The sequence below is a fragment of the Vulpes lagopus genome, chromosome X, assembly GCF_018345385.1.
Source record: "Vulpes lagopus strain Blue_001 chromosome X, ASM1834538v1, whole genome shotgun sequence".
In the NCBI taxonomy this organism is placed as follows: Eukaryota; Metazoa; Chordata; class Mammalia; order Carnivora; family Canidae; genus Vulpes; species Vulpes lagopus.
The window spans coordinates 118,440,637-118,448,532 of NC_054848.1; the positions used below are offsets into that span (position 1 = coordinate 118,440,637).

Consider the following 7,896-nt stretch of genomic DNA (forward strand, 5'->3'; position numbering starts at 1 on the left):
AAGTGTGTTCCAGGGAGGGAGGACAGCATGTGCAAAGACTGTGAGAAGAAGGACGTTTGTTGTGTATGACGAATGGCAGGAGGCCCATGGGCCTAGGACAAGGTGAGTGAAGGTAGAGCTGGAAAGAATGAGATCACAGAGTTATTTCCTCCATTGTACCATGGAAATGTTTTTATTGCAAGGCTCTCACACCTTGTCATTATCCTTGCTGTTATTAGTTGGGTTCCCTGGGAAACAGACTCTGAGGTGGAGTTCAGTGTGCTCTCTGGATCAATACTTAGGCAATAGAAGGGCAGGAAGCAGCAGTGAGCAGAGGGAGAAGTTGAGCTATGGTGAAGTCACAACAAGGAGTTGTGATGACTCTTGAGAGTCTTGTGATGATTCTTGAGTGGCAGAGAGGGATCTGAGTCATTTTTTCCCTCCTTAACATCTATCAGCCACTAGATGAGGCTGCCCCTCAGAAGGGATGTGACCTGGGGCTAGGCTGCTCTCTTTGCCTGTGGGCAATTGCTGCAAAGGTGGACACTTGAGGAAGTTGACACTCCAGGAAGCTGACAAGTGAGAAGTAGCACTCCCAGCAGCTAGAAAATAAGTGCTTTACTCATGAAGAGGGATTTGAGTGGTGTACCACAGCATCCATCACCTTAGCTGTTGGTGAGGATTTATCATAAGCCAGATACTCTGCTAATAATTTTATAAGAATTATCTCAAGTAGTCCTCACACAAAACCTGTGAGTTATGTATTAATTATTAGCTTCACTTTATAGAAGAGAAACAGAGAGATTAAGTAGCTTGCTCAAGGTCCAAGCTATGATGTATCGAGGTGGAAGTTACAGTGCAGATGTATCTGACCCTAAAGCATGAGCTCTTAACCACTGGATTTACCTCCCTTGTTCTGGACTCCACGCTTTGTTGATACAACCCAAGGGGCAGAGTGACTACTTCATTGCACTAACTTATATCACGTCGTTGACTAATCCCTCTGTCTTGCTGGTCCATCTCTCTGTTCTGCCCTAGTGCTGATGAATTTCTGGAGCTGATGCAGGGTCCCTAGTCTCTCCTACCCAGCTCTTCTTCTCAGAATCAGCCCCTCTCCAGTCTGCTTGGGTGCCTTGGAAAGTTGCCCAGCCTCTGATAAGAGTGTTCATAACATTGAAGATATCAGGAGTGAATAGAACCTCAGAAATCTGACCCAACTCTGTTTTCATAGGGCAGATTCGAGGTCTGGGACCTGCCCAGTGTTGACAGCCAGGAGTGACAGGGTGGCAATCAGACTGAATTGCATCTTCCCCAAATCATATGTTGAAGTTCTGACCCCTAGTACCTCAGAATGTGACTGTATTTGGAGATAAGGTCTTTAAAGAGGTAATTAAGATAAAATGAGGCCGTTAGGATGGGACCTAATCCAATATGACTGGTGTTTTTGTAACACAAGGAGATTAGGACACAAACATGTACAGAGGGAAGATTATGTAGCCTTAAGATCAGACTTCTGGCCTCCAGAATATGAGAAAATAGATTTTTGTTGTTTAAGTCATCTAGTCTGTGGAATTTTGTTACGGCAGCCTGAGAAAACTCTTATCCTAGGCCTCCCAACTTGCAGACCCATGCTCTTCCCTCAGCACTAATCGTTATGGTTTGGCATCACTCATTCAAATTGAGCTTGGTGTAAGGCCAAGAGCGCTAGCTTTGGAGTCAGAAAATCTTAGGCCTTTCTCCTCTTCTGTCCAGTGAAGTAACCTTGAACTAGCCACTAAACCTCACTGAGCTTCTATGTCCCCATCTAGAAATTGTTGGAAATGAAGGAGCACTTCCTTGCTAAGGGCCCCATCAGTGTCCAGACACTGTGTTGACACTTTCAAGTGCCTGGTGGGAATGTTGGAGGATCCAAGGAAAGACAGGTTTTTGTCACCATAATCCCAAGCACTTAATGAGAGCATCTTGTTACACAAAGGGAACCTGGCCTGTAATGTGTGGTACCACATGCCTGATCCAGTTCCAGAAAAAAAGAGAAAAGCACACATGAATGGCACATCAGAGGCCTGGAATACTGCCCTGGGCAACTGGCCACACTCTGCAGTTGCCAGGGGCAACCATGCCAGATTGGCACACTTGAGTCTGAGGGTAAATGGGCCTTGTGATAGGCAGTGGTGTTTGGAATAGCCTGACTCATTTCCCAGCTGCCTTCATGAGATTGGTGCACCTTCACCCTCAATAATGAGAAGAAGGAGAAAAAGAGAGAGAGACAAGAAGGAGGAGGAGGAGGAAGAGGAGAAGGAGAAGAAGAAGAAGAAGAAGAAGAAGAAGAAGAAGAAGAAGAAGAAAGAGGAAGAAGAAGAAGAAACAAAAGGATAAGGAGGAGGAGGAGAAGGAAGAAGAGAAAGAGGGTAGTGAGAGGTAGGGAAGGGGAAGAAGGAAGAGGAGGACGGAGAGTGAAGAGAGGGAGATGAAAAGAAAGAGGAGAGAAGGAGAAGGAAGTGTGAGCAAGCTGTCTGTGCCTCTGCGGCTCTGGAGTTAAGGGGCATAGCCATGTAGCATCACTCCCTGGGGCTCAAGAGCAGTGGGGATTATTAACCTCTCTGAGCCACATGGAATGGGCAGGGATGTCATATAATAAATATGAAAGTAATAATAACATTATCAGTTATTACAGGGAAGGTACTACATCACCAAATCCATTTTTTACCTTAGATTTGCAGAGCCCAAATATTTGTATTCTCAGTTCATCCTGAAGTTTGAGGTTCAAGTAGGAGTAAGGTGGGGCAGTAACTCACTGTACCTAAACCCTCAACTGACTGGTGGTTAGACTGGAAGCCAGCAGATTCACCCGTCTGTGGGAGTTATCTGTTCAATGATGGAAGCTTTCTGGTCAGGGTATTCCCATCTCATTCTCAAAGCACTCGGAAAATCCAGTTAGTCAGTACAGGTGTCTCAAAAACCAGTTGGGTTGGCTAATCTTGAAAGATACTTTGCTTCTGGCTGGGGGCAAATTTTGATAAATTCTCCTAGTTGCATAATAGAACTCTGAGAATTTACCCTGGTAGGAGTCAGAACCCAGGGTCTCTTCCTCATAGCTACAGCTGAATTAGCAATAACACAATATTACTAACTGTAGCAGATCTATACTTTTTTTTGGTTGACACTTTGCTTTGAACCACATAATAGAGTGTCAAAATCCATGCAGAAAAAAGTCCAGAAAATGCAAGCAGAAATAGAAACACATTTGTAGTTAAGAAATTTATCTCTCTCAGCATGTAGCAGAACAAATGGACAAAAGATAAATATACAGAAGATATAAACAATATGATAAAATCCATCTGTATTCATCATCTTTTGCTAGGTTATGCTGTGGTAGGAAACAACCTCCAAGGTCCAGTGGTTTGGGACAGCAAACGTTAATTTCTTCATCACATTACGTGTTGGTTGGGGTAGGCAGGCTTTGGTTCTGCACTCCACCTGTTTTCTTTATTCTGAAATCCAACCTGAAGGAGGAGCCCCTCTCTAGAATGTGTCAGCGTGGCGGCAGAGGGAGAAGAGCGATGACGCAGCCAGTGATGGCTCTCAAAGCTTCTGCTCCTTGTGACCCCAGATCACTTCCATCCATAATCCCCTGATCAAAGTAAGTCATATGGCCGAGCCTAATGTCACTGGGGTGGAGAAGTATATTCCAACCACAGGATGGCACCACAAGTCGCATGGTAATGGGCAGGGATTATATGGTCTTTTTACATGGGCAGCAGCAAATAGCTGGAAACAATGTTACAATCTATCACAATATCTTATTATATCATATTCTATATTGTATAATCATAAAATTCAGTTGTAGGTACCCCTACATAGATGCACAGGAGTCGAACATATATTGGGCCATAAAGAAAACATCCATATATTCTAAAATGTAGAATTAGAATGTTGTTTTCAGCAACAGCAGACTTAGGTTGTTTCAGCTCACTTCTCCAGCTGAGAACAATTAGAAAAGCTAGAAAGGTATTAAGGTATCCCGCCTGAGAGCATCAGGAAGCTACCATGGCAGAAAGAATTTACAGGTCAAGATCTGGAAGAGAAAGGAAGGCCTGAGAGTGGATCTTGGCATTTTTTTTTTCTTTCAAGGGGGAAAATGTCAATTCTAAAAGCCACAGCTAACAGGATGGGAAGTTGTGCAGATTCAAGATGCTGGGGAGACAAAATTAGAGTCCAAGACCCACTAAAGAAGAATTTTGGTAAATCATTCCCATCCCCCAGGTTTTGAGCTGGGATCCTGAAGGAATCTTGCATTTTAGGAGTAAGTATTAGCCAGAACTAGATTAGCCCTAAAAAGGACTGAACATCAGTTTAAAGTCATCTCAATCCCTAATTGGATTAATCTAATTTGCTCCTAGCCTAGTTGTCTGCCAGGAACAAAACTACAGTGGAATGTATCATTAACCGCAGCTTCACCATATCATGGTATCTTTTACATTTTTTCTAAACAAAATTTGGCACTTAGTGAAAGAATAATTAGTGATACAAGAAGATAAGATTTGACCCAAAACCTAAAGGAAAAAATGGACAATCGAAACCAATCCTTTATTTCTAGTTTTCTTAGAGGTTTTATTTTGTTTTGTTTTGTTTTGTTTTGTTTTAATCATGAATGGAGGGGGCAGCTCCGGTGGCCCAGCGGTTTAGCACCACATTCAGCCCAGGGTGTGACCCTGGAGTCCGGGGATGGAGTCCCATGTCGGGCTCCCTGCATGGAGCCTGCTTCTCCCTCTGCCTGTGTCTCTGCCTCTCTCTCTCTCTCTCTCTCTGTCTCTCATGAATAAATAAAATCTTTTTTTAAAAAATCATGAATTGATACTGGATTTTGCTAAATGCTTTTTCCGCATCAAATTGTTATTTTTACACATTGGCTTGATTTTCTAGGTTTTTTTTTTGCAGATTTTTACATCTATGTTCATGAGAGATATCCATCTGTAGTTTTCCTTTCTTGTAATGTCTTTGTCTGGCTTTGGTATTAGTGTAAATGTGGGTTCATAGGAGGTATTAGGAAGTATTCCTTCTGCTTCTAGTTGCTGGAAGAGACTGTGGACTACTGGAATTTCTTCCTTACATGTTTGGTACAGTTCACCAGTTAAAGCATCTGGCCTCACGCTTTCTGTTTTGGAATATTTATAATTATTGATTGAATTTCTTTTGTTTCTTCTTTTGTAAGCTTGGTAGTTTGTATCTTTCTTTTTTCTTTTTTAAAGATTTTATTTATTTATTTTGGAGAGAGAGCAAGAGAGCACAAGCAAGGGGAGTGGCAGAGGGAGAGGGAGAAGCAGGCTCCCCAATGATCAGGGAGCCTGGAGGTAGCCTGTATATTTCAAGGAATTGATCCATTTCATCTAAGTTATCAAATTTGTGGGCATAAGGTTGTTCATAGTGTTCCTTTATTAGCCTAGATTCCATGGGATTCATAATGATGGCTATTCTTTCATTTCTGATCTTAGTAATTTGTATCTTCTCTCTTTTTTTCTTAGTTATTTTGGCTACAGTTTTATCAATTTTGTTAATCTTTTCTAAGAGTCAGCTGTTGGTTTCATTGATTTTTCTCACTTGTTTTCCTGTTTTCAATTTCATCAATTTCTGCTTCATTTTTTTGTTATTTCTTTTCTTCTGATTCCTTTAGGCCTAAATTTCTCTTCTTTTTCTGGTTTCCTAACATAGAAGCTTACATGATTGATTTTGTGTCTTTCTTCTTTTCTTATATACCCATTTAATGCTATAAATTTCCCTCTAAGCATTGCTTTTGCTGCATCCTACAGATTTTGATAAATGTATTTTCATTTTCATTGAGTTAAAAATATTTTTAGATTTCTTTTAGCCTCCTTTTTTGACCCATGTGTCATTTATAAGTATGCTGTTTGATCTCCAGATATTTGGCAACTTTCTCGCTACCTTTTCTTAAAGATTTTATTTATTTATTTATTTGGGGGACAAAGAGAGAGTGAGAGAGAGAGAACACAAGTGAGGTGAGGAGCAGAGGGAGAAGCAGACTCCTGCTGAGCAGGGAGCCTGATGTGGGGCTCCATCCTGGAACTCCTCGATCATGACCTGAGCCAAAGGCAGACGTTTACCAACTGAGTCACCCAGGAGCCCTCTCACTACCTTTCTGTTTCTGATTTCTAATTTAATTCCATTGTGGTATGCGGATACACTTTGTATGATTTCTCCTGTTTTAAAATTATAAGGTATATTTTATGGTCCACAATGTGGCCTATGTTGTTGAATGTTCTACATGAGCTTGAGAAGTTTGTGTATTTTGTGGTTGTTGGATGGAGTATTTTATTTTCATGCCATGTTATCTTGAATTAAGTAAAAAAAAACATCCAATCACTTTACCTGCAGATTATTTTACCTACTGCTCTGTTTGGCGGCCACTCTCTTGTCTCTCTTCAGCAATAGTGAGACAGATATCTTTTCCTCAGGGAATGGAAATCTTTGTTTATTTGCCTTTGCCAATAACAAAAATGTTGGAGAACTGGATGGCAAAGCTGTTGCCTTTGGCATCTTTCACACGAACCACATCAAAAGAGCCAGGATATCTCACTCTGTTGGTGATCATGCCTATTTTTCCTAAGTTAGCACCTCTGGTCACCACCATAAACAGTCTCCAAATCAATCGGAAATGTCACTCACCTTGATGAAGGAATCAGAGTAGTGGATGGTGTGAGCATCATGAGTCAGCAGATGAGGGATTCCTTTTGTGCCGACAAAGATCTTTCTCAATTTACGCAACTTGATTGTGGTCTCCTCAGGTATAATATGATGGATGGCAAAGCAACCTTTGATGTCATAGATCACAGAGAATTCTCTCTGGTCTTGTCAATGCTGATGACATCCATAAGAACAGCAGACTAGGTTATATCAGTCCAGACCTTGCTATTAATCTCAAAGGACCACTGCATGCAGAATGCCTTTACTTCATCTCCTCTTAGGGCATATTTAAGTCTGTTCCTCAGGAAAAGGATGAGGAAGAGACATTCTCTCAGCTTGTAAATATTGGTGTATGGACCAGGAGCAAACATTTTGTCTAGTTTATCCAGTATCCAGTGCTTTGGAGCAGCTACACACTTCGGATGCTTCTTGGAGTCATAAGCCCAAGCAAGCACTAGGTACTGCATGGAGTATTTTTATACGTGTCAATTAGATCAAATTGATTGATAGTGCTGTTCAGGTCAGCTATATCCCTACTGATTTTCTGCCTGCATGACCTATCAATTACCAACAGAGAGGGGGTGATGTCTCTAACTATAATTATGGATTTATGTATTTATTTTTTTCAGTTCTACTAATTTTGGCCTTATGAAATAGAACTGTCCTTATTTGAAGATGGCATGATTTTCTATGTAGAAAACCTCAGGGAATGTATCTTTAAAAACTCTTAGAGCTAATAAGTGAGTTCAGTAATGTTGCAGGATACAAGATACAAGATCATGCAGGATACAAGATCAACAGACACATATCAATTGTTTTTTTTTTTGACACATATCAATTGTATTTCTATATACTAGCAATGAACATGTGGAAACTGAAAATAAAAATTATACTACTATTAAAAAATCTCACAAAATATGGAGTACTTAGGTGCCTTCAAGGAGCTTTCAGTGTAGCCCTGTGGTGTCCTATGCTGTGGCCCAGCACACACACAAAATTAGCTTGGCCTATCAAGCCTTCTAAGGAACTTGTAGCTGGAAACTTCTGAAGGATGAGGTCATGAGCAGTCGGAACAGAAGTTGAAAGGTTATTAGGTCAAGAGAGATCAGAGGAGCCATGGAATCAGACGTGGAGACTGGTTATCAGAAAGAATGTACCACAGGAGCGTAGAAGCCATGAATAGAGAAATGGACAGTAGAGGGTGAAAAAGTCAGTTCG

At 41.1% G+C, this 7,896-nt stretch overlaps 1 pseudogene; it reads right to left on the reverse strand.

The window, feature by feature from the left end:
• Window positions 1-6,375: 6,375 nt before the first annotated feature.
• Window positions 6,376-7,145, reverse strand: LOC121482703 (annotated as a pseudogene).
• Window positions 7,146-7,896: the final 751 nt, after the last annotated feature.